Here is a 27736-nt window from a genome sequence, read left to right as displayed (position 1 = left end):
ATGCGGCACCGAGAGGAGCGGATCCGGGTGAGCTTCAGAGACGGAATCTCCAGCAGCCGCGCGGGTCCCTCCACCCACAGGTGACACGGGTCGGTGAGAGAGTCTCTTTGGCAGGTCGAGAGGGGAGTGGGGTGCCCCCATAGCTCGGGCCCCCTCGGGAGGCAGCAGCAGAGGCGGGAGCAGACCAGGGCTCCCCAAGCAGGCAGGAACCCGGATCCGTTGTTGAAGGTCTCCATGTAAACCCCCTGAGGGAACTGAGTCCGTGAGGTGGCCCTGCCCCCACCTGAGCACCTAAACTTAATCTCACACTGAATAGCAGCCCTGCCCGTGCCCAAAGCCCTGAGGCTGGGAAGCAGCATTTGAATCTCAGACCCCAAGCACTGGCTGGGTGGATCTGGAGGAAAAGTGGGTGTGAAGAGAATATTAAGAAGTCAAGTCACTGGCTGGGAAAATGCCCAGAAAAGGGGAAAAAAAATAAGACTATAGAAGGCTACTTTCTTGGTGAACAGGTATTTCCTCCCTTCCTTTCTGATGAGGAAGAACAATGCTTACCATCAGGGAAAGACACAAAAGTCAAGGCTTCTGTATCCCAGCCCACTCAATGGGCTCAGGCCATGGAAGAGCTCAAAAAGGATTTTGAAAATCAAATTAGAGAGGTGGAGGAAAAACTGGGAAGACAAATGAGAGACATGCAAGCAAAGCATGAAAAACAAGTAAACACCCTGCTAAAGGAGACCCAAAAAAATGCTGAAGAAAATAACACCTTGATAAATAGGCTAACTTAATTAGCAAAAGAGGTTCAAAAAGCCAGTGAAGAGAAGAATGCTTTCAAAAGCAGAATTAGCCAAATGGAAAAGGAGATTCAAAAGCTCACTGAAGAAAATAGTTCTTTCAAAATTAGAATGGAACAGATGGAGGCTAATGACTTTATGAGAAACCAAGAAATCACAAAACAAAACCAAAACAATGAAAAAATGGAAGATAATGTGAAATATCTCATTGGAAAAGCAACTGACCTGGAGAATAGATCCAGGAGAGACAATTTAAAAATTATGGGACTACCTGAAAGCCATGATCAAAAAAAGAGCCTAGACATCATCTTTCATGAAACTATCAAGGAAAACTGCCCTGAGATTCTAGACCCAGAGGGCAAAATAAGTATTCAAGGAATCCACAGGTCACCACCTGAAAGAGATCCAAAAAGAGAAACTCCTAGGAACATTGTGGCCAAATTTCAGAGTTCCCAGGTCAAGGAGAAAATATTGCAAGCAGCTAGAAAGAAACAGTTCAAGTATTGTGGAAGTACAATCAGGATAACACAAGATCTAGCAGCTTCCACATTAAGGGATCAAAGGGTGTGGACTAGGATATTCCAGAAGTCAAAGGAACTAGGACTAAAACCAAGAATCACCTACCCAGCAAAACTGAGTATGATACTTCAGGGGAAAAAATGGTCTTTCAATGAAATAGAGGACTTTCAAGCATTCTTGATGAAAAGACCAGAGCTGAAAAGAAAATTTGACTTTCAAACACAAGAGTGAAGAGAAGCATGAAAAGGTAAACAGCAAAGAGAAGTCATAAGAGACTTACAAAAGATGGACTGTTTACATTCCTACATGGAAAGACAATATTTGTAACTCTTGAAACTATTCAGTATCTGGGTACTTGGTGGGATTACACACACACACATGCACACACACATGCACACACACATAGAGACAGAGTGCACAGAGTGAATTGAAGAGGATGGGATCATATCTTAAAAAAATGAAATCAAGCAGTGAGAGAGAAATATATTGGGAGGAGAAAGGGAGAAATGGAATGGGGCAAATTATCTCTCATAAAAGAGGCAAGCAAAAGACTTATTAGTGGAGGGATAAAGAGGGGAGGTGAGAGAAAAACATGAAGTTTACTCTCATCACATTCCACTAAAGGAAGGAATAAAATGCACACTCATTTTGGTATGAAAACTTATCTTACAGTACAGGAAAGTGGGGGATAAGGGGATAAGCAGGGTGGGGGGGATGATGGAAGGGAGGGCATGGGGAGGAGGGAGCAATCTGAGGTCGACACTCATGGGGAGGGACAGGATCAAAAGAGAGAATAGAAGTAATGAGGGACAGGATAGGATGGAGGGAAATATAGTTAGTATTATACAACACGACTATTATGGAAGTCATTTGCAAAACTACACAGATTTGGCCTATATTGAATTGCTTGCCTTCCAAAGGGAGGGCGTGGGGAGGGAGGGAGGAAGAGAAGTTGGAACTCAAAGTTTTAGGAACAACTGTCAAGTACTGTTCTTGCCACTAGGAAATAAGAAATACAGGTAAAGGGGTGTAGAAAGTTATTTGGCCCTACAGGACAAAAGAGAAGATGGAGACAAGGGCAAAGAGGGATGATAGAAGAGAGAGCAGATTGGTGATAGGGGCAATTAGAATGCTCAATGTTTTGGGGTGGGGGTGGGGACAAAAGGGGAGAAAATGTGGAACCCAAAATTTTGTGAAAATGAATGTTAAAAGTTAAATAAATAAATAATTAAAATGAAAAAAAAAAGGAATTCAAAATACAGAGTAAGCACTAAGGACTGGACTATAGATAGTCAAAGAAGTACATAAGGAGAGAAAAACAATTTGCTGTATTTCACCAAAAAATCATCACAGATTTTATGCCAAATTTTTTGGCAAAACAGTGGGGTATGACGATTATATGAGACTTTTAAGAAATTGTGCTGTATTAAAAATCATTCATTACACGACTAATGTGAAAATATGTTTAATAGGAATGTGTGTATACAGCCCATATAAGATTGCATGCCATCTTCGAGAAGAAGGGGAAGAAAATTTGGAACTTATAGAAGCGATTGTTGGAAACTGAAAACAAACTGATAAGTTTTGGGGGGAAATCATTCATTTCTAAACTGCCTTTGGTGCAAGATTAGGATGCACAGAATACTGGTGAATAATGACAATCCATGTGCGCTGAGAATTCTAGCCAGGGCTAGCAACGTGCAAGAGATAAATGCATACCTATATGCCACTGGAGAATACATTGCTGCTCTGTTTACCTTTTAAGCAATGTGACAAACAGAATTATACCATGAGACAATTACACAGTGAAATATTATAAACCAATTTTTGAACTGGAAAAAAAAAAAACAGGATGGGATGATTATGTGGTGAAATACAGTAAACTAGACCACAAAAGAAAATTTAAGAGGGAGGGTGTTCAGATAAGAACCCTCTGACAATATTACTCAAACAAACCATTTTAGCATCCATTGGAAGAAAGGAAAGTTGGATCTACTTTCTCTCTGTCCTTTTCCAAATAGTTAGATCTGTAGATCTATAGATAAGTAGACATTGCTATAAAAAGCTTAGTAGGTGTGGAAATACGTTTAATGTGATTGCATACTTTCCCCTTTTGTTCTGTTTCTTCTTTCACAACATGATTAATGTAGATATATGTTGACATGATTGTGTATATATAACATATCAGATTTCTTATCATCTTGGGTTGGAAGGATGGGAGGGAGGAAGAAAAATTTTGAAACTGAAAATCTTATTTAAAAAATGAATGTCGTAGGGGAAAGAGCCAAGATGGCAGAGTAGAAAGATACACATACACTAGCTCTTCCCCCACAGCCCATAAAATACCTATAAAGAAAGACTTTCAATGAATTCTAGAGCAGCAGAAGCCACAGTGAAGGAGATTTCCAGCCCAGGGTGACCTGAAAGGCCAACAGGAAAGGTCTATTGCACTGGACACGATATTGCTACCTTCCATAAAGTTGGACATTGAAGGAGCTCTTTGAACAGTGTAATCACTTACCTCCCTCAATAGACCTCTTTCCAGTTCTAGTTCTCTGCCTCGACTCATTCCTCAATGGTTGACTTACTCTTACCCTTTCATACCCTGCTCATATCAATAATTCTGAAACTAGAGCTGTACAAGCCTCTTTCCCCCTCCTCTACTCCTCCTTCCTTTACTCCTATCCCTCTATGTTCTACCTTCACATGTCCATTTCCAGATCCATCTATGTCTTCTTCTGTGTGCTCTGGAATGCCTGTTTCATATTTAACAACCTTGTTTTCCTCTTAAACTTTTTCCTTTTCTATTCCCTACATTTTCTGCTTCTAATTTCTAACCAACTCCTCTTGACATGAAGTATATGTATGTTCTCAGGAGAGATATTGCCTTGGGGTTCACTCATGGGAAGAACGAGGTCTTTTTGATTTCTGAACAAGTCTCTGGGTAGCCATTGTTAAGGTTCCCCTCCCCTGCCCTTGGCTTTGTGAACTCAGATGTTAGTGCTCTCTTGATCTGGTGATGTATGTCTATTACTCTATTTAGACAGCTGGAGCCCTGTCTATTGGATTTCACTTTTTTCTTTCACTTTCTATCATTTTTCTGTGCCCAGAGCCTAGACTAGAGCAGCCCCTCCCCATGTAAGACTGGGGGAGGATGAGCTGCCCCAGAGCTGGGGTAGTGTGGGCTGGAGACAGAAAATGGAGCCTGCTGTGCCTGGACCCAGGCAGGAGCAAGGAGAGCTTGGAGTAGACCAGCTCCTTCCTCTGTGAGGTGAGACATGGAGCAGGAATGGAGAGCTGCCTGCATTCAGACCCAAGCAGGAATAGGGAATAGTTGGCCCCTAGATCTGCAGGAGGAACCCCAAAGCTAGAGACTAAGTGGAGACAGAGGCTTTGCAGTAGGGTAGGAGCAGTGAGTGTGCTTTCCTGCTGCATTCCCCTGGGATGGATTGAGATCCAGGGGGTGGCATTGTCTATGGTGGGAAGGGGGGAAGTGCCCCGGCCCCCAGGGACCCACTCGGTTGGCTTTGTTGGAGCCATCTCTCAGGACTTGAGACCAAGGACTGGAGCAATGTTAGAACTTGATTGTATAAACAAGTATAAGGTGGGGGGTATGTTGTGTTATGTTATATACTCTTGTGTCTGTTTAAGGCCATGTGGCCACCCTGATAATAAGTTGTTATGTTGTTATGAATTGTGAATGCTTTAGTCTCTTGAATAAGGTTTAGTTTTGAGTAGAGTGCTTATTATACTGTGTGATTCTACCCTAAATATATTCACAGCAGCTGCCCTCAAGCGTACAGTGTTGGTTGACATTACACAAAGTCGTCCACTGCATCCTGGGCCATGACTAGTCATCCTAACTTTTGTCTTGCCACTGGACTTTTATGACTCTGGAAGAGAGTGTGATACTGACAGCTTTGGGCAACTATCTCACTTAAACCCACTTTTTTGCATGCAAGTGAAGAGATCATGCTGGAATGTCATTGGTCCTCTTAGTAAACAAAGGCAAGCAACAATGACAAAAACAGCACTTTCACTCAAATGCCTAACTCCCTGGTCATATACCCCAATGCACTGGTTGTGAGAGTACTCTTTGCTCCTCATTTGCCACTTTCACACTCTCCCTCTGTCACTATCAATGAATAACCTCTCCTCCTTTGAGGTTCATTCAAATCAAATTTATCACTCAATCAACACTTCCAGGACACTAAATAAGTTCAGTGCCTAACAGTCTTTTTTTCTACCCCAAGTCCTGTCCTCATAATTAAGGAACTTTAACATGTCTATTGATATACCTTCCAACTTCCTCACTTCCCAGGTCCTCAGTTTACTTTTTTCCCATGACCTACTCTTCCATTCCACTTCAGCTACACACATCTTGCTATCATCTACAATTATGCTGCTTCTAGTTCACCAACTTGAAATTCTTTAATCCAATCATAACCTTTTATCATGCCTTATGAGCCCTGATCCTATCTTTCATTCTCACTGTATTTCTAATCCCTTCACTCACCAGTTCTTTCCTAGACCATCACCCCTACCTTGGCTATATTCTTTACGCTACACTATCACAGTCCTTTAGTGAACCAGTTCACTTCCATGATCTCCTCTAAACTCAAATCCCTTGCCCCTTTTTTCCAGCACCAGTCATACCTGGCATAGCCCCAACCTTGGATTAACTCCCAGTATCTGATGCCTTTTCCCCTACTCACATGCTGCTGGATAAAGGTGGAGAAATTCATGTCAAGGAGGTCCACTTCAAACTTAGGTTTCATAATCTCAGCTGTACCTTTAGCACAGCAAGACAATCCTTTTATACCTCCGTAATTGTCATTGTCCTACATTATCACAATGGCTATCAAAAAATATTCCATCCCTCCTCAAGTCTCCCATGGCAGTCCTCTCTACTTTCTCAGCTGAAAAAAATGATTCAGTTTACCAAGAACTCCTTTTCTCTCCTTCTTGTCTCATATCACTCAGCTGCCCTCTGCCACTTATCTCTTCCTTCATCTCACATAAAGAAATGGCTCTTCTCCCTGTCAAGCTAAATTCTTCAATATGCACAAATGATCCTACCACCCCCTTTTCTCCAGCAGATTGTCCTACTATCCTCACTCTCTGACTAGTCTTTGGTCACTCCCTTTCTAGTAGGTGCTTTCTGCTGCCTACAAACATTCCTGTGTCACTCCCTTCCCCGCACTTGATCAACTATCCCTGCAATCTATCATTCATGGCTAGACATCTACAGAAAGGCATCTACAATTGGTGCATCTACTTTTTTTTTTTCTCACACTCTTTTAAACTCCTGCAGTCTGGCTTCTAACCTCATCATTCAACTGAAATTGCTCTCTCTAGAGTCACAAATGATCTCCTGCTAGCCATATGTAATGGCTTTTTCTCTATCTGCTTGACCTCTCTGCAGCTCTTGACAGTCAATCACTTTCTCCTGGATACTTTCTTTTCTCTAAGTTTTTTTGCTTTGGGTCAGCTAAATGGCCCAGCCAATGGATCATTGAACCTGGAGTCGGGAAAACCTGAGTTCATGTCTGCTCTCAAATACTTACTAGCTGTGTGATCCTGGAAAAATCACTTAACCTCGGTCCATCTTAGTTTCCTTACCTACAAAAAGAGGATAGTAACTGTACTTTTTTCCAGGACTGTTGTGAGAATGAAATGAGATAATATTTCTAAAGCATTTTGCAAATTTTAAGGCACATATAAATGCTCATGATGATGACAGAGGTGGTGGTGGTGGTAATAATGTTGATGAGAACGACAATACTGCTTTCTCCTGGTTCTCTTCTGCCTGTCTGACTGCCCCTTCTCATTCTCCTGTGTTGGATTTTCATCTAAGTCACACACAATAACTGTGAATGTCCTCCAGGGTTCTGTCTTTGACTCTCTTTTCTTCTCATCTCTTTCTATACCAGGCATTCTTGGAACTCTTTGGCAGTCTAGTGAAATGTATGAACCCATTTTAAGAATGATTTTTAAAAATTCATAATTGAAGAAATAAAAATTCATATATGCATGAAGGACACACTAAATTTCTGTTAGAGGTTAATGAAAATAGAGGTGCAAATTTTCCAATTCAAGTTCATGGACCTCCTGAAATCTATCCATGGTGCTATTGGGGGACCCATGGACCTCAATTTAAGAGCATTTCATCTATACTATCTCACTTGGTGATCTCATCAGCTTCCATGAATTAAATCATCATCTCTTCATTCCTATCCTATTTGCTTATGATTATTTGAACTCAGCTTCCTTATTACCATGGAACTCCCTCAGTACCCTGGACATCTCACCACTCCTTCAGCTCCCTCCTCCTAATGGTGAGTTCCTTCCATTGCCTCCATTTTGGGAAGGAGCCTAAGCTAGCTATACTTTAATTCTTTCCTAGTTCTGATTCCTACTCTGTGGACTTTACCACCATTCACCAGTATAAGTACATAACTCCAGCCCCTCTATTACGTTCCACTTCCAAAAACAACAATTATTCCATTACTTTCATGTAGCATAATTTCCTCAGTCACTCTCCAGTTTATTAGCACTTTGTTAGAGTGGATTATTCTTTTAAAATAACTATAGTGTTCTTCACAATTGAAGTATTTAAAAGAGAAATCATTATATTCCTCATCTATAGCACTGGGATGCTTCCCTGTTATTGTCCACATATTAATGACAATATGGCTTCCCAGGAGTCTGTCCATTTGGATTTTGGAAATAAGGACCCATGTTGTGTATGCATTTCCTGCCCCTCTCTAAGACTAAATTACAGAGAAGGTGACAATCTATCTTGATAGAGGGAGTTCCCTTACCTGTGACTTCTAGATCAATGAAGTCACAAGTTCAGCCTTTAATCCCTAATGTAAGATGAAAGTGATTAGATGAGATGGTCCTTTTCAAGTCAAACATTCTGCAAACTTTGTGTCAGAAGCTTTTATAATATGAAAGGCAGCTTCTTACTGTTCAGGCTTGTAGGTGCCACCCAAAGAATCCAGGAAAATTGCTACCTAATATGCCATCCATTGTGCTGATATCAGCTCCCTTTTCTTACTCTATTTTTTTTGTTTTGTTTCATTTTATGAGGCTGGGTTTTTTGTTTGTTTTGTTTTGAGTTTTTTTGGAATGGTTGGTTTGGTGGTTTTGTTTGTTTGTTTGAAGTAGCAAAGAAACCCATTTATCAAAGTTGACAGCAATACAGATATCAGAGAAAGTTTACGTAAGAGAATATATTCTAGAGCTCTAAAGCTGGGAGTGAGGTAACTCAATGCAGGATAGGGAGAGTCCTGGATCTCATCCAAGGGAAAGTTACCTTAAGTCTCTAGTGTAGTAAGCTGGGGATAAGGACATGATGGAGACTGCCATCTCCTTTTATGCCATCTTCTTCCCAAACTCTTTCTTTAGCTACCTGAAATGGGGTGAGGATTTTCCATCTTTTCTCTCAAAACTGGAAGCCAAAAGTACCCAAAGTGACTACAGAGCCAAAAGAAACAAAGAGTCTGATGCTATCCTCTCCTCTGCTCTGCTCTCAGGCACTGCTCTATCTCTGACACAAGTTCAAGGGCACTGATCACTATCAGCTCCCTTTTCAAATTATCATGTGACAAAATTAAGGGAAAGTTCACAGGGCAGATTACCACTGATTTATAATTTACAGGAAAAGTCCTTAGAGGGATTGGAACCTTTCCACCAGCAGAGGGCAATCAATATTCACACATCAGAGAATAATATTCAGGCAGCAGAGAACAACTGAGATAAATGAGCTTTTGCAGGAACTATAGTGAGAGAGGAATCCTACATCCAGACCTGAAAGTTATTAGATTTTTATGTAAGTCTTTTTAAGAGGAACTTTCTTTGGAAAATGTGTTGGTTTTCCAAATGTTCTGAATTTTTCCCATCATTCATACAATAACCCCTACCCCTTTCTTCAGTATTGTGAACTGTGTGCTTTCAAAGAGCAGTGAGGATCATTTTAAAGGGGAAGTATTAAATAGCACTTTCTCCCCTGATTTTCAGAGTGAGGGCTATGATCAAAAGAAGTAAAAAAAAAACATACCTGAGTCTTTCATGCCATCATTCCTGATACATGAGTCATAAGGAGAATTCAATTCACCAAACTTTTACTTAATACCTACTCATAAATTCAGTACAATATCCAGGAATCTTGTATGGTTTTGGCAAATACATGAAAGAGATGTCATTGGAAGAGAGATTTCAATGCAATGTTTTATTCTACCACATCAAATGCTTTCTAATGGTCAATAAGAAATAAGCACAGTGGAATCTTGCATTAGGTCAATTGTGTGGCTATAAAGATATGATGCATTATAAAATATCATTTGTGAAATTATATGTTTGCTTATACTTTCATCAAAGATCTCCTAGATGTACATGTAGATTGTTCCCTTAAAAACTGTATGGACATCAAGCTAATATCAAACCTCTCTGTGAAAAATGGCTCATATTTTCAGCAACAGTATTCTAGTATTGCTATGAGTCACGACATGCTCAGAAAAATTTAGATTGTGTACACCCAAAGGGTGATAGAGAGTTTGATGGTAAGTATAGGTAGACTGACCCATATTACCAATGAAAATTTACATAGGGGAAGTGAAGGATATCATCAAAGAAATATATAGTCATGCAGGTAAAAGACAGGGTTAATTGTATAGTGAGTGCAAGGTTTAACTAATGGACGTTGTATGTGCTTAATTGAGGTCCAGATATTGTCAAGAGATCTGGAGAGATGGCCTCAGAATTTTGGGTGGAGGCTTTGTGGAAGGACATGGACAAAAATCCCACAAGATAAGACAGTTAAAAGTATTACGATGTGCCCCTGCCGTTGAAGGGACTATCTTATCTATGGAATTGTAGATATATAGAAATATCAAAGCATGTACAATACTCTAAGCTAGGTACCAGAGATACAAAGATGAAAAATGACACTGCTTCTGGCCTTGAGAATCTGTAGTGGATGGATAAAAATAGAGATAAAGTAACTATAAGTTAAAATTGAATAAATACATAGGACAGATGAAATAGAAATATGTAAGACATTCAGAGAAGGGGAAGGATCACTTCTATCCGTAGAGGAATCATCTTAATTAAATTAACCACATTTCAAAAATTTGCCAACTTCAATTTATGAATGTTACGGGAAGTACTGTCATTCATCTTTAATCCATTGTAGCATACTGATCATGAAGTACACACTGGAACCTTTGTGACACAATCTTCATCATAGCTATAGTTTTTGCCTTGAAATATTCTAACCAGCACTAATCTGGTGCTCAGACCTTGGGATTTTTTGTACTTTACACATTGCATAATTCTTCTGAAATCACTATACCATTCAAGATTTGTCCTTATCTGATTTTGACTTACTGCCACTTTATGTAAACAAAAGTCACCCTTGCTCATAGTTCTCTTTCCTCTATACTCGTAAAAAAACAAACAAACAAACAAACAAACTGTTAACACAAATAAATGTCATCTTGCCTTCTAAAGTATCACTTTTCTTAAAACTGCTGCCCTTGCTAAAATAGCAGGAACCTAGAAGATTATGCTGTTTCCAGCTTTTTCTGAAAATTTGGTTAGCTCAGGATGGAATTCAGTTAGTAACATATGCTTGGAGAAGTAGGTGGGTTGACTTTGAAACTTTTAAAATGTTTTCATGTATTTCTCAGACTTCAACTACACTATTTCTACTCCCTAAAGTGAGCTAACTACCCGAGAAGGGAGTAAAAGGGATTCAGACACAGAGTACTACTAGAGGCTTCATAGAGAGACATGGTCCTGGATCTAGGTGGTGCAATGGATAGAGCAGTAGATCTGAAAAGGAAGAACTCATTTCAAATTAAGCCTCAGACATAAGCTGTATGAAACCTGGGCAAGTAATTTAACCTCTTCACACCTCAATTTCCTCACCTGTTAAATGACAATAATAATAACACCTTCCTCTCAAGGTTGTTGTGAGGCTCAAATGAGCTAATATTTCTAAAATAATTTTGCAAATTTATAGAGAGCTATATATTTTGTCATTCAGTTGCTTCAGTCTTGTCCAACGCTTCATGACCTCATTTGGTTTTCTTGGCAAGGATACTGGAGTGGTTTCCATTTCCTTCTCTAGTTCATTTTACAGATGAGGAAACTGAGGCAAACAGGGTTAAGTAACTTGTCCAGGGTCACACAGTAAGGAAGTGTTTGAGACTGGGTTTGAACCCAGGTCTTTCTGACTCCAGGTCTGGCATTCTATCTATTGTATCATGTAGCTGCCTTCAGCTATTATTGCAAACACTTATTAAGAAGTTTCTAGATTCAAGAATGCTCCTGGGTCTATATGAATTGTGAAGTTGGTAAGAGATTGAGAGAGGAGAGATTCTAGTTCTTCTAGCTCCTAGCTTTGAAAGAGATGGTAGCCTAGACTCTAATCTCTCTTTAGGTCTCTAGAGTGAGAAAGAGACTTCAGAAAGAAACCAACATGTAGATGAGCCTCACTTGTTTCCCTGTTACCACACTAGAGACTTCAGAGAATTTCCTCTTGAGTGGGATCAGGGACTATCTTTTAGTTGAACTGAGATATTATTCATGCCCAGTGAGAGAGCCCATTAACTACATGTATTGTTTGATATATTCTAATCCGTATAACTTCTCTGATTTCTCTTTGCTACTGGCTCAGATAAATGAGTCTATTTGTTATTTTTTTTTTTTTAAAGTTATTAAGTGTAGAGGGCTATGCCAATCACTGAAACAGAAAAAAGTTAAGATGTCTCCCTCCCTGCACAAGTGGATCTTACAGTATGATATGGTACATAACTAGTATGCATGATAAGTGTCACAGGGGAGTGCTAGTAAATGTTTAACAACTGACTGCACAACAAACTTTTAAATTTAATCTGTATTACTAATGTTTTACTTTTCCCATGGCTTTCTTAAGTCTAGACAATCCATAAAACAATACATCCAGCTCTGGTTTGTAACATTTACTGATTTCCAAGGTGTAAATGCTTACATTGACTTGAACAATGAGCTTAGTCTGAGCTGGCTCCAGCAGACTCCAGATTATAGGGAAGCAAAAAAATACCATGTGGGGTCTAAAAATGTTTGCCTATAATAATCATTTGTTCTTTTTATTTTACTTCAGTTTCATTAGAACCACATAAATATAGTAACCACAACACATGTGATCCCATAAGTGGGCTTTAAATAGAAACAAAGTCTTTGGAATTTCATTCAGCAACACCTCATCATTAATTATCCCATCTACTACACCTTGTAACAGTAAAGGGTCTTAACAATATTAAAAGGATAATGACTGAATTTCTTTGCAATGCAGCCGTAATTAAAATAACCCTGGCTTTTTAACCCCTAGAGAATGATGTAGCAACTGTAAAAAGTCTTAATTAAATTAGTAAGATTTAGCAAGATAGACAGCTAATCGAAGATAAAAAGAAAAAAATTTTTTGCAGAGATTATTGTGTGCAAAGAGGTCAGTTTTGTGACTCTTGACTTTAAGGCACTACAGTGTTCATGTTTCACTTAGATCTTCCCTTCTCTGGCCATTCACACTCTCTTAAATGCTCCTGCTTTAATAAAAAAAAAAAAAGACTCTCACTATGCATCTCAAAGTTAACAGACATTCTATGGATATCTTGTGTCCATTAGCAAGAGAAAGGAAATGACAGAAAAGTATCCAAGGTGACTCATAGGATCAGCTCTATTTCTGATCACTTTGTTTTTGATCAAAACAAGAATCTCCAAGATTCTTTAGTTTTAGGCAAATTTTTCAGTGATTTTCTATATATGAGGAAAACTGAAGACAAATAATGGACAATGCAAAACAAAGGCCTGGGCAAGTAATAGAGGAATGATTAAAGAGCTGTCATTGCATTGTATTTTGAGGGAGGTTGGCAAGGTACCACATCCAACCACAATCACAATGACAGACTTTTAACTGATACCATATACCATTAGGGTTTCATTGTTTTAATTGTGGGATTATATTTTGTAACTTGGAAAGCCCATTGGAAAAAGCAATGCATTAATTGCTTTGATCAGATTGATCAGATTGATCAGATTACCTTGCATCCAACATAGCAAATAATACTTTGCAAAATGTGAACTGAACTGCTTGATTTGGAATGTATGAATTAAGGTGGAGTTAGTTGGCGGACTGTGTATCGTGACTGAGGGGTATGGACCCAAATAGAGCTATAGTAATGGTTGGAAATGGTAGGACTAAAGCAGTACTTATCAGTTAGTTAGGAATCAAATCCAGGGAAATACACAACAATAGAAGAGAGGGACAGAAAAGAGACAGGATGGGATAAGGGTCTTGAGCTCACCCAGGCCAGAAGATCAGATGATGAAGAGGAAGGCCAGGCAGACCCCATTTTTCCAGGGATCATATAGTCTCTGAGGGGAAGGTATCATGGCCGTTCCCTTTATGACATAATCTCTCACTAATTACATCATAAGAGTAGAGAACAACTGAAGACAATGAGGTCAAGGGCAACAAAGAAGTAAAGGAAGCTGAAAGAATGCCTCCAAAGTCAATCACAGAGACTTCCTTTCACTGTGTAGTTAGTAGACCAGAGTCAGTTACCAAATGTCTATGCATACTCCCATACCTTCAAGGCATCATTCTCCCAGGAGCAGTTTTCTAGCATCCTTCATATGAAAAAAAAAATTGCTATCTGCTCCAAGTAGTGTACCATTTGAGGCAATCTGTGTATGTGCCAGACTCCCATTACAAATATATCATTGACTTTCTTACTTCAAGATTCCTGAGTTAGAAAGTCAAGGTGACAGCTTTAGCATAGACAGTATTCTCTAAATTCCTAAACATGATCCTTTCCTAAGTCCTTGGTGCTTCTCCCATCCAACTCATCCTCTGAAGGAGCATGTAAGATGATGGCTCTGAAAGTGAATGTGGTGAGTAGGGTATGCGCAGACCAGTTTCAGTTGGCAGAAGTTCTTACACACCTCTCTGTGAAAGCCTCTGGAAACAGTAAGGCTACCAAAACCCAGGAAAAGACAGTCTAGTCCTCCCTTATCCTAAAGAAAAGGGAGAAAGAAAATCTAGGCAGGTCCATCAAGAAGTTAGGAATTATATGGAGGTTTAAATTCCACAGCAACACAGGAAATTTGGTTTTCCTTTTGGTTTGGTGAGCCGAGTGAATGGGAGAGACAGCAAGAGAAATGAATGAGAGGTAGAACTGGAGGCCTTGAGGCCCTCTAACTGCTATGGTGAGATGGGACATATCTAGGGCATTTCAGTTTGTGCACAGCTCTCTCCCTAGACAACTAGAGCCTGTCCCTAAGATATTTCCAGGGATACCTGTCTATCTAGCACAAGATGTTGAAATCTAGAACATCCCTGCCTAAGACATCTGTTCGTATTCCCCTCAAGCTTCCATCTTAAAGCTATATGCATAACAGATGCTCAAATACTTGTTGGATGAAGTAGGACCAAGGTTTGAATTAGCTACATGTGATGTCAGATCTGGTCATTTTGTGTGTATGTTGGGAGGTGGATGGAGGTAAAGTCCTAGGTGCCTAACCATTTTCTAAAGGCTAGATATCCAGTTTATTCCTATATAATAGCTAGGATAACTAATTATTATAGAAAAATAGTTTGCTCAGTAAAAATACATTAGACTCCTGAATTTTTGCAATTTACAATAGAGCAATGTTTTCTTAGTGTTGCTGCTCTTTCTAGTAACAAGTGTCATTTATGTTTAAAGGTTTGTGAGAGGAAACATGATTTGGTGGGTAAAAAACTGGCATTGAAAATAGGAAGATTTGTATCCAAATCCTGTCTTTGATGTAGTATGACTCTACACTAGTCACTTAACTTCTTAATGTCCAAGGCAACTCTCTAAGATGATCAGTTGCAGAGAAGGTGCATCTGACCTGCATTAGCAGAGAGAGTTTCCTTTACCAATCAAATCCAGTCTCTGTCCCTTTCAAGTTTTCAGTGGGTTTTAAATAAATTATTTCAGTTGAGTTTCATAAGACCTTATCTGACTCCAAGTATTTCCACCCACCTCATTATTATGATGTGTTCACTTTCTGTTGTTAATAATATCTTGAAGTTAAATAAAATTTTACCATATACAAAGCACTTTTATATTATCTGAAGTACATCATCTTTTACCTATACGTTCATATATCTGAACATAGATAGATAGTGGATGGGTGAATAGGTCGATAGATACCCAATAATGCCATCAATCTGAAACACATGTTTTATTATCTCTGAATACTTTCCTCAGTCTTCCGAGGTGATTGCAAAGGAACTATAAAACCCCTTCAGTTTTGTGATTACAGGATTTCTGCTTTAAACAAAAGCATAAATAGCTGTATTTTGGGTGCTGTGAAAGTGCCACATCATTGCCATTAGAGGGAGTGTAAAGCACAGAAATGTGTTCCATGAGAGTTGCTATTTCTGAGGCCAGGCTAGAAAGTACTGGGAGAAAAATGTCAATGCTTTTCCAAATGTTCTGGAAACAAACTAACCCCTTTCTTCCAACCATCCAGATCAGCTTCACAATTTTTGGTTGCTCTGTTCAGGCCAAAGGGACAGAAGGAAAGAGAAAGTGGCTGCAGCTTGATTATTCTGATGTTCCTGCAGTGAAACTTTCTAAAGGAAAGCTCCTCTCTTCTCATATAAGTTATCATTTCCAGATTTGCAGTTTCCTGCAGGCTTGAAAACCAGGTTTGATTGCTTCCTATCATCTGTACCCTTGCAATATTTGATATGCAGAGGCCTTTCTGAAATCAAATGTTTCTTTTTGATGTATATTACTCATTGTGTTAGTAAGGAAACAAGTAGGTAGTGTTACTGGTTTATAAATTACTTTCTTTTAATAACAGCATAAAACAAATAATTTCTAAAGTTCTAGAATAAAAAAAGAAAGTCAGTTGCTGAATAACTGGACATTAACAACTTTTTAAAAAATTCACATGTAAGATTTCATTAGTCTGGAGAACTCTCTCGCGTGTGGAAATTTCCTCCACTGATGCATAATCTTAGAGAATTATCTGGCACATTGAGAGGTTAATTGACTTGCCCATGATTATACAATGAATATTTACAAGATGAAAGACTTTAACCTGGGGATTCATAATTCTGAGGCCAGCTCTCCATCCATTTTGCCAAGTTTAGGACCCTCAGTTTATTCTAGAATGTATAAGACCATCCAATAGAGGACAATTTAGATCACAGTGAAAAACTGAAGGGGAGATTTTCTTCAGCGTGTACAGCAGCAATAGTCTAGTATCAAAATTAGCCATTTTACACCTCATAATGCTTTTTTATCTCTTATTTGTTGATAAATTGTTCACCTATCCGTAAGGATAGGAAATATGTTCCATGTTTTTCAAATACCTAGGTCATGTATGCATTTTGACCTTATCTTGGTACATGCTGTAAGATATTGATCTATGTCCAATTTTTGCCAGACTACTTTCCAGCCTTCCCAGCAATTTTTACCAAATAATGAATTTCTGTCCCTAAAACTTAAGTCTTTACTCTTGTCAAACACTAGATTACTATATTCCTTTGCTGATATAAATTGTATGTCTACTCTGTTCTAGTGATCTACTTTTCTATTTCTTAGTCAATACCAGATAGTTTCGATAGTTACTGTCTTGCAATATACTTTAAAAATTGATACTGCTAAACCTCCTTCTTTTACATTCTCCCCATTAGCTCCTTTGAATGTTCTTGACTTTTTAATTCTTCCAAATGAATTTTGTTAATATTTTTTCTAGCTCAGTTAAATTTTTTGATAATTTAATTGGGAGAGCATTGAATACATAAATTAATTTTTGGTAAAAGTGTCATTTTTATTATATTGGCCCTGCCTATCCATGAACAATTAAAACTTCTCTATTTATTAAAATCTGATTTTTATTTGTATGCAAAGTTATTTGTTTGTTTTAATGATTTTATTCATATAGTTCCTGGATTTGTTTTGGTAAGTATACTGAGGTATTTTATGCTGTCTAAAGTTATTTTAAGTGGGATAACTCTATCTCTCTCTTCTTGTAGAGTCCTGTTGGTGATATAGAGGAATACTGATGATTTATATGGATTCACTTTATATCCTGCTCCTATGCTGAAATTATTTCAATTAGCTTTTTAGTTGAGTCTTTAGGATTTTTCACATATTACATCATCTGCCAAAAGAGATAGTTTTATTACCTCATTCTGTATTCTGATTCCTCTTATTTATTTTTATTCTCATATTGTTATTGCTAGGATTTCTAATACAATATTGAATAATATTAGTAAAAATAAGCATTCTTGTTTCAAAATGATCTTACTGGGAAAACTTCTAGCTTTTCCCCATTACAAATAATTGTTGCTGAAGGTTTTATATAAATGTTTCATATCAACTTAAGGAAGAGTCCATTTTTATCTAAACTTTCAAGTATTTTTTTTAATAGAAATGAGTGTTGTACTTTTTTAAATGTTTTTTCTGGATCTATTGATATAATCATATGATTTTTATTACTTTTATTATTGATATAATCAATTATGTTATTAATTTTCCTTATGGTAAACCATTCTGCATTCCTGGTATGAATCCTGTTTGGTCACAATGTATGATCTTTATAATATATTGTTATCTTTTAGCTAGTATTTTATTTAGGATTTTTGCATCCATATTCATTAATGAAATTGTTCTATAATTTTCTTTCTTTGTTTTTACTCTTTATGGTTTAGGTATTAGTATCTTATTTGTTTCATAAAAGGAGATTGGTAGGACCCTTCTCAGTTTATTATTCCAAATAATTTATTTAATATTTGGGCTAGTTGGTCTTTAAATATTTGATAGAATTCACTTATAAATTCATCTGATCTTGGTACTTTTTTAATTTTTAAATTATTCTTTACTAGTTTATTTTTAGTTTTCAATATTCATTTTCATATGTTTTAAATTTTCTTCCCCTCCCTTCCCTATTCCTCCCCAAGACAGCATGCAATCTAATATAGGCTCTACACATACATTGTTATTAAACACATTTTCACATTAGTCATGTTGCAGAGAAGAATTTTAACAAATGGAAGAAACCATGAGAAAGAAAAACAAGACAAAAAAGAAAATAGTCTGCTTCGCTCTACATTCAGACTCCATAGTTTTTTCTCTGGATGTGGATGGCATTTTCCATCAGGAATCCTTTGGAATTGTTTTAGGTTCTTGCACTGCTTGGGAAGGGCTTTGTCTATCAAAATCAGTCATCACACACTGTGGCTGTTACTATGTACAGTGTTCTCCTGGTTCTGCTCACTTCACTCAGCATCTGTTCATATAAATCTTTCCAGGTTTTTCTGAAGTCCACCTATTCATCATTTCTTATGGCACTTTGGCCATCCCTGATTGATGGGCATTCCCTCAATTTCTAGTTCGTAGCCACCACAAAAAAAGCTGCTGTAAATATTTTTGTACATGTGGGTCCTTTTCCCATTTTTATGATCTTTTTGGAATACAGCCCTAGAAGCCGTATTGCTGGAGCAAAGAATATAAAAACTGAATTTTCTTTGTAGGTAATCAAGGTTAAGTGACTTTCCCAGGGTCATACAACTAGTAAGTATCTGAGGTTGAATTTGAACTCTGCTCCTCTTGACTCCAGGGCCTGTGCTCCATCCACTACCTAGATGCTCTTCTGGCCCTTTTCTTATGAAGCTCATTCATGGCCAGTTCAATTTCTTTTTCCTAAAACTGGTGTATTTAGATATTCTGTTTCCTCTCCTGCTAATCTAGGCAGTTTATATTTTTGTCAATATTCTCCCATTTCATTTCAGTTGTTAAATTTTTTGGTATTTAATTGGTATATAAGGAGCAAAACAGCTCCTTATAACTGGTTTGGTTCAATCTTCATTAGTGATATATTCAGCCTTGTCCTTTTTCATACTAGTAATTTAGTTTTCTCTCATATTAACCAAGAGTTTATCTATTTTATTGCTTTTATAGTACCAACTCCTAGTTTTATTCATTAATTCAATAGTTTTCTTACACTCAAATTTATTAATTTTACCTTTAATTTTTAGGATTTCCAATTTAGGATTTAATTGAATATTTTTAATCTGTTCTTTTCCTGTTTTTTATTGAATACCTAATTCATCGATATGCTCTTTCTGTATTTTATTGATATAAACATGTAGAGATATAAATTTTCCTCTGATTATTGCTTTTGCTATATCCCATAAGTTTTGATATGTTGTCTCATTATTGTTATTTTCTTTAATTAAATTATTGGTTGTTTCTATGATTCATCTGTTAACCCCCTTATTCTTTAAGGTTAGGTTGTTTATTCTCCAATTAGTCTTTTTCTCCCTGTATTTCCATGATCCTTTAATAAACATAGTTTTTATTGTATTGTGGTCTGTAAGGAAAGTGTTTAACACTTCTGCTTTTAGTTACAAAATTTTTATGACTTACTGTATGATCAACCTTTGTAAAGTTGCCTTGTACCACTGAGAAAAAGATATATTCCTTTCTATTCCCACTCAATTCTCTCCAGCTAGTTATCATAGCTAAAATTCTATTCACTTCCTTGATGTCTTTTTATTTTTTGGTTAGATTTATCTAGTTCTGAAAGGGGAAAATTGAACCCCACTATCATAGTACTATTATCTATTTCACTGGTAGTTAATTTAACTTTTAAATTTTTAGATGCAATAGTATTTGATCAATATAGATTTAGTATTGCTATTGCTTCATTATCTATGGTACCTTTTATCATTAATATAGTTTCCATTTATCTCTCTTTATTAAATCTATTTTAGCTTTAAGTTTGTCTGGAATCACGATTGCTACCCCGATTTTTTTTTTTTGCATTGACTGAGGCATAATAAATTATACTCTAGTCATTTATTTTAATTCTCTGTGTTATCTCTCATTTTTAAACATTTTTCTTATAAACAACATATTGTCAGATTCTAATTTTTAATCCATTCTGGTATCCATTTTCCTTTTATGGGTGAATTCATCCCATTCACATTCAAAGTTATGATTACTATTATGTATTTCTTCCATCCTGTTTTTCCTCACTATTGTGCTTCTCAGCCTCTCTTTTTACCCTATCCTTCTTCTAGTTTACTTCTAACTATTGCCTCCTTAATCCACACCCCTTTAAAGAATCTCTCCTTTATCCTTTCCCCTAACTATCCTATTCCTTATTCTACCTACCTCTGTAAGAGTCCCTCCCTTTTCCTCTTCCCCATCCTACTAAATCTTAATCTACACATGCTTCTAAAAATTCTTCCCCCCATCCTGTCCCCTTGCATTCTTATTTCTTTATAAATTTAGAAGACTTTTACATACTTCTTTAACCCAGATATTATGACAGTGAGGTTCCAGCACTATCATCCCTCTACCTCCACCTGTTTCTTCTGTATCATTTCTTCCTCTCATGCCTCATTTGTATAATTGCTCCTTTTTTACCTTTTCCTGCCCAACTTTCTTTTTCAGATTCACCCCATCATACTCAGGTCAGCTCTGCCCTTTCTTTCAACCTACCCAAGTATTCATGACAGCTTTAAGACTACTAAAAACATTTTCACATATAAGAAGTAAATAGTTTGATCTTATTGAGTCCCTTGTAATTAGTCTTTGATGTTTACCTTATATTTTCCCAGATCTTATATGTTGAATTTTCCATTAAGTTCTTGTATTTTTGTGAGAAATACCTGTAAGTCTTTCAACTCATTGAATATCCTTTTTTTTTCAGGATTATACTTAGCGTTGCTTGATAGGCTATTTTTTGGCAGCAACCTCAACTCTTTTGTTCTTTGAAATACAGAATTTTAAGACCCACGATCTTTTAGTGTAGTGGCTGCTTGTTCTTGTGCACTTCTGATTGTGATTCCAATGTACTTGAATTGGTTTTTTTTCTTGTTCCTCATATTTTCTCTTTCACCAGGTTTCAAAACTTGACTATGATATTTCTATAGGTTTTCATCCTGGGATCTCTTTCAGGTGGTGATCAATAGATTTTTAAGATTTTTACTTTACCCTCTTGTTCTCGAACTTCAGGGCCATTTTCTTTAACTATTTCTTATAATATTGTATCAAGATTCTTTTTATGAACATAACTTTCAGATAGTCCAATAATTCTCATATTGTCCCTTCTCAATCTATTCTCCAGATTGGTTGTTTTGATTTTGTTTATTATTTGTTGATGTCTTATAATGTAAATCACTTCCCCATCCCCAATTCTATTTTTCAAGGAATTGTTTTTTTTCCTTAAAATTCTGGATCTCCTTTTCTAGTTGATTGGCTTTCTCTTCATAATTTCTTGATTTTCTTGGATTGCTCTTTTTTTTTCTAATTTTTCCTCAATCTCTCTTGATTTTTAAAGTTCTTCCCATAGCTCTTTTTGGGCTTGTGACCTTTTGACATTGCTCTTTGGGGTAGGCATGACTTTTTTTACTTCAATATTTTCCTCTGAATAGGAACCCAGATCTTCTCTATCTCCATAGAAACTATCTATGGTTGGGTTCTTTCTCCTTTGCTTATTCATTTTTATTTTTATTTTTACCAGCTTATTATTATATAGTTCTGGAATTTGGGGAATAGCATCCCAGGCCTCAAGTCCTTCTTACTGTGTTTTTTCTGAGCTTTGTCTGTGTCCGTCCTCAGGACCCACTGTGCTGGAAAAGTTCTTGCTCCCTGTGGACTCTCCAGCAGCTGCAACCTTCAGCTCTTCTCTCTAGTTTGAAACCTAAACCAGGAACTCAGCTCTCCTGTAAGTGGCCACTGCCAACAGAATCCCCCCTCTCCCCCGCAACCATCCCTCCTTTTATTGCTACTATACTCAGGTGACATATACTAGCTTTTTCTCATTATCAGCTGCAACCAGAGACCACATCTAGTCAGCACAACTGGGCCTGGCATTCCTAGACAGCAGAGGGTCCTTCAATCTATTGCTGTTCAGAAGGCTAACCCCCACACTCTCTGTGAGGTTCAAATTCCTGTGCTGGAGGCTGAAGCTGCCTTCCAACCCAGCTACCCTGAGATCTTGTTATTTGTTGTTTTAGTGGAGATGACCTAGAGGTGTTTGCACTTCACTTGAGCCAAACCTCTGACCCTAGGGTCTTTCTTTGAGTGTTTTTTGGTTGTCCCAAGAGGACTTCTGCTCTATCCCACTCTTGTTTATTTTGACTGCTTTACATTCACCCTGAGGCACTGTTATGTCTTGTTTGTGGAAGAAACTGGAGAGCTTGGAATTTTCTGACCTATTCCACCATCTTCCCTTCAGTTTTCCAATATTTCTGGTTATTTGGCAACTGCATGCCTTATACTCTTAAACATTATTTAGGACTCTAAAGAACTTTTGTTTGTCTATGTTATATTTATCAATATTTATTATGTCAGAAATTCAAATAGCCTAGTAAAATTGTGAAAAGAGTTTTCACCTCTTAGACCTCCTAAAAGAATCTCAGGGACCCTCAGAGATCCCCAGACTACAGATAAGGAGAACTGCTGATCTAGGAGAAGAAAAGATTAATTTTAGATGAGTAAGACTGTTATCTTTGGTATGATTGTCAGAGTCAGCACAAAAGAACAGCAATGGGCGGCACAATTATTTCAATGTATAATCATGGAACCCTATTTTTTCAGTCCAAAAATTGGTTTATAACCTTTCATCAAGTAATCATTGCATGGTTTAATACTGTTCATCAGTCATGCCACTTAAAAGGTAAATAGAACAGCAATGTATTCATCAGTGGCATATGGATACACATTTATCTCTGCACATTCTCAGCCCAAGCACATTGTCAGTATATTTCTGAAAGCTGACTTTTTTAGAGCACTTCAGTACTAATGGTATTGTCACTCAACCCAATGAAGATCCATAGGTCCAAGTGGAGTAAGTGGGCAGGCAAAGCTGCAATGTGAGTAAATCACATGATATGGTAAGACTTGCATCTTCCCAATTTTAATGAATATTCACAAGTATTCCATGCATCCTAATCTTGCACCACAGAAAATTTAGTAATAAGTGATTTTTTAAGTAATACCATCACACTTTATTTCAAAGCTTCACATAATGCTTGCACCCCACTTTTTTTGAAAAAAAATTCGCATAAAATCTGCAACAACTATCGGTGAAATATAGTATATGACACAAGTGATGATTTGTATTCAGTTTCTTCCCATGCAGGCTGACAATTACTAATATACTACAACAATAATGAAAATAGCAAAAGCTATCATGTAAGCAGCACTTAAAAGTCTGCAGAGTGTTTTACATATATCAACTCATTTGAATATCACAACAACCTTGGAAGTCAAGGATATTATACCTATTATTACATGTCCAGGATCAGAAAGGTTAGACCTTCTTCAGCTACTGTAATATGGTATGAAATTGTGGTCTAGCTCTCTATCACTGTGCCACCAGCTGCCTTTGGCCTTACTGGCTATTCCTCACACATGATGTTCCATCTCTAGACTTTCTGCCTTTGCATTGGCTGTTGATGTCCTCCATGTCTTGTATGCTCTTTCATTTCTGCCTCTCAGAATTCCTGACTTTTGGCTCAGTCCCTCACAAATCTAGAATTGACAGGACTTGACAGGAGTGAAAAAGAGTGAGGAATTGGGGATGACATCTAGATTGGGAATCTAGGCAACTGGAAGGATGTCCTTGACAATAATTGGTAAGTCTGGAAGAGAGAGGAGTTTTAGGGGAATGATAGTGCATTCCATTTTGGACATGTTGAGTTTAAGATGTCTGTGGGACATCCAGCTTACTCCCTGCCTTCAAGGAGCTCATTTTTTAATGAAGGAGACAGTATGCTAATATCAGAGTGAAAACATTAACACTTGAGAGTATCAAGAAAGGCTTGTTGTAGAAGATGGAACTTGAGCTGGGATTTGAAGAAAGCTGGGGAAGCTAGAAGGTAGAAATGAAAGAACAAATATCAGGGATGGAAGACAGTGAGTGAAAATTTATACAAGCTGGAGATGAAGTGTCTTATTCAAGGAATTTCAAGGAGGTTCTGGATTGCAGAGTATATAAAGGGGAATAAAGTACTGGAAAAGTAGAGGGAATGATCATGAAAGGATTTAAAAGTCAAACATAGGGGTTTATATTTGATCCTAGAGGTAACAGTAATTTATTGAATGGTAACTGGCAGGTGACATCATCAGATTTATACTTTAAGAATAACTTGATAGTTCAGTATTGGGTTTATTGTAGAGAGGAGATGGACACTTGAGGCAGGGAAACATCAACCAGAAGACTACTGTAATAGACCATGCATGAGGTGATGATGATCTGAACCAGGATGGTGGCTGGGTCAGAGGATAGAAAAGGGAGTAGATGAGATGCTACTAAGGTAGAATTTTTTTTAATCATTTATTTCTTCATTTTCAGCATTCATTTATTTTTAATGCTGAGTTCCAAATTCCCTACCTTCAGTTCCTCCCATACCCATTGAGAAGGCAAGAAATATATCAGTTATAAATGTGAAGTCATACAAAACATAGTTCTATATTAATTCATCAGTTCTCTGTCTGGAGGTCAGATATCATTTTTCATCATGAGTCCTTCAGAATTGTCTTAGATCATTGTATTAATCAAAGTAGCTAAGTTTTTCATAGCTGATCATCACTATAACATTGTTGATACTGTGTACAATGTTGTCCTGGTTCTGCTCACTTCACTTTGCATTAGTTCATATGAGTCCAGGTTTTTCTGAAACCATCACCTCATCATTTCTTATAGCACAATATATTCCACCACAACCGTATGCCACAACTTGTTCAGCCATTCTCCAATTTTGGGCACTCCCTCAATTTCCAGTTCTTTGCCACCACAAAAAGAGTTGCTATAAATACTTTTGTACATACAGATTCTTTTCCTCTCTCTTTGAGATGTAGACTTAATAGTGATATTGCTGGGTCAAAGGTTATGCAGTTTTATAGCCCATTGTTTTCCAGACTGATTGGACCAGTTCACAACTCTACCAACAGTGAATTAGAGTTCCTATTTTTCCACATCCCATCTAGCATTTGTCATTTTCCTTTTCTGTCATGATAGCTAATCTGATAGGTGTGAGGTGGTACTGGAGAGTAGTCTTAATTTGCATTTCTCTAATTGTTGGTGATTTAAAACATTTTTAAAATATGATCTTTGATTTCTTCTTCTGAAAACTGCATGTTTATATTCGTTGGCCATTTATCAATCGGGGAACAGCTCTTCATTTTATAAATTTGGCTCAGTCATTCACAAATCTAGAATTGACAGGGCTTGACAGGAGTGAAAAAGAGTGAGGAATTGAGGATGACATCTACACTGAAAATCTAGGCAGCTGGAAGGATTGCCTTGACAGTAATTGGTAAATCTGGAAGAGAGAGGAGTTTTAGGGGAAAGATAATGAGTTTCATTTTGGACATGTTGAGTTTAAGACGTCTATGGGGCATCCAGTTTGAGATGTCCAACAGGTACTTGGAGATATGATACTGGTGGTCAGGAAAAAGGTTAGTAAAATAGATAATGAAGTAGATAATTACCCCTCATAGCAGAGAGATATGAAGGAAGGGTTCAAGTTCTTAGGAGTTAAAGGAAGTCAAGAATTCTGAGAGGCAGAAATGAAAGAGCATAGAAGACATGGAGGACATCAACAGTCAGTGCAAAGGCAGAAAGGTGGAGATGAAACATCATGTGTGAGGAATAGCCGGTAAGGTTAAAGGCAGAATGATAGAGACCTGGACCACAATTTCAGAAGAATCAAAATTGCAGGTCAGCCAAAGGCCTAAGGACAGTATAAAAGGGTGCATAAAAAAGGTTGCAGCAATTACCAATGAATTTCATGCAAGTATTATACAAGATATCAAAGAGGCACACGACCAGAAAATGAATTGGGTTTGTCACATACGAGAGTGAGAGACAAGAGACAGATGACTTACATACTGAATTGGTAACCACATGATTTCAAGAGACCAAGAGGACTGTCCCCAGCTTAGCATATTGGACAGAGGACTTAGAAGAAGATATAGACAACAGTTTCATAGTATGAGAGGGCATGTGGATAGAGGAAGTATCCACATCAGTGATATCATGAATTTGTTGACATATTGAAGAACTTAATTACCAAAGAAGCTTTCTTAAGGAATTGAGAAGTGGGATTACTTGGATTGTTAAGAATTCCTGCTATTTACCAGAGAAAAGAGGTAGGGACAAGATGGATAAACTGTATCCTTCAAGTCCATTAAGTGTAAATTCCCTCAGGGAACATCATTCAGTTTGAAAAGAGGAGACAGAATTATCCTAGCATTAGCTGCAATGACTATCCATGGAAGAAAGGAAGAAAACCAGTTTTTATTGTCTACTATGTGCCAAGCACTGTGCTGAACACTTTACAAATATTATCTAATTTTCTTCTCATAACAATTCTAGGTAGGTAAGTGCAATCATTAGCCCCATTTTACAGGGGGAAAAAATTGAGGCAGCAGAAGTTGTGACTTTCCCAAGGTCACATAGCTAGAAAACATCTGAGGCTATATTTGAATTTAGGTCTTCCTGACTCCAGGCTCAGGCTCAGAGCTTTACCCACTGTGCCACTTAGGTGCTTTAATAATGCCATAGCAATGTTGTCATATGGTATATGCTTCCATGTCTCGTATATTTACTGATAGTGAGGTGATGGACTCAAGCTGCACAATGGGATAAACATGACAATTTGCTTTGTTTGGATTTTTGTTCAAGGACTTCCTTCTTTTTCTTCAGTTTTCTGGGAGAGGTAGAAATTGAGAGATTGTGATTAGGGGAACTTTAAATAGGGATAGAAATGCTTTAAAAAAAAGAAAAGAGAGTCATTGAAACATTTTTTAAAACTTCTCAGAAGAGAAACTTCTAGAACTGCTTTTTGACAATGAGATTAATAAGAAGCTCCTTCTCTTCCATGTGTCAGGCAAGGGTAGGGCAGAGAGTCACGCTGTTCCACTACATCATTGAGCCCATCCATACACATTGCTAGTTTAGCCACCTTTGAGTGTCTGACACCATCTTTGTTGGTGCTCCTGGCAGCCACAACTTAGTGGGGGCTGTGCAGGCCATCTCCACTATCCTAGAGAACAAGTAGCCTGTCCTCTATGTCACTTTGTTCCTGGTGACTGTCCTTATTTGACTGCTGTTGTGCCCTGTCACTGTCATCGTCCACAATGCTCTCATGAAACAGTCGTCATGTTGGTCTGAGCTCTACCTCTACTCCAAGGCTGACCATGTCATCCATTGCCAGAAGCATAGTATATATGGTGGTAGCTCAGCTGGAATAGCAGATGCTGGTCCAAGCCATGGACTTCACAGCCTCTACCAAGGTCAGCCACTTGGGGGACTATTTCACCTACTACACTAACCTAGGTCTTTCTTTCTTATACAATTTTGTGGATAGCTGA

At 37.6% G+C, this 27736-nt stretch overlaps 1 pseudogene; it reads left to right on the top strand.

The window, feature by feature from the left end:
• LOC140532163 (transmembrane protein 53-like) lies at window positions 1-27736 on the top strand (annotated as a pseudogene).

This window comes from Notamacropus eugenii, chromosome 3, assembly GCF_028372415.1.
Source record: "Notamacropus eugenii isolate mMacEug1 chromosome 3, mMacEug1.pri_v2, whole genome shotgun sequence".
Lineage (NCBI taxonomy): Eukaryota > Metazoa > Chordata > Mammalia > Diprotodontia > Macropodidae > Notamacropus > Notamacropus eugenii.
Note: the sequence above shows the minus strand (reverse complement) of the source record. Positions and strands in the feature narration are given on the sequence as shown.